Source organism: Eimeria mitis, genomic scaffold, assembly GCF_000499745.2.
Source record: "Eimeria mitis Houghton genomic scaffold, Emh_scaff1015, whole genome shotgun sequence".
In the NCBI taxonomy this organism is placed as follows: Eukaryota; Apicomplexa; class Conoidasida; order Eucoccidiorida; family Eimeriidae; genus Eimeria; species Eimeria mitis.
Window position 1 is genome coordinate 2,770 of NW_013567093.1, and position 358 is coordinate 3,127.

The window sequence follows — 358 nt, forward strand, 5'->3', positions numbered from 1 at the left end:
CGGAGAGCCAGCTAGCTAGTCCGGCAGATAGGAAACTGCGTAATTCACCAGGCTTGATGGCGAGCTGCAGCTGCTTGTGCTGCAGCTGCTGCAGCTGCTGCAGCTGTTGCAGCTGCTGCTGCTGCTGTTGGCTTATTTCTTTGCTGGAGCTTTAAGAGGAGCAGATGCTTGCTGGCTAGCTAGATAGCTCGCCATCTTGTTCGCTAGCTAGTCATATAGCTAGCTAGCTATCTAGCTAGCCCGCTAGCTAGCTAGCTAGCTAGTTGTCTCACTGGCTAGCTAGATAGCTAGCTAGCTAGCTAGATAGCTAGCTAGCTATATGGCCGGCTAGCTAGCTAGCTGGCTAGCTAGCTAGCAC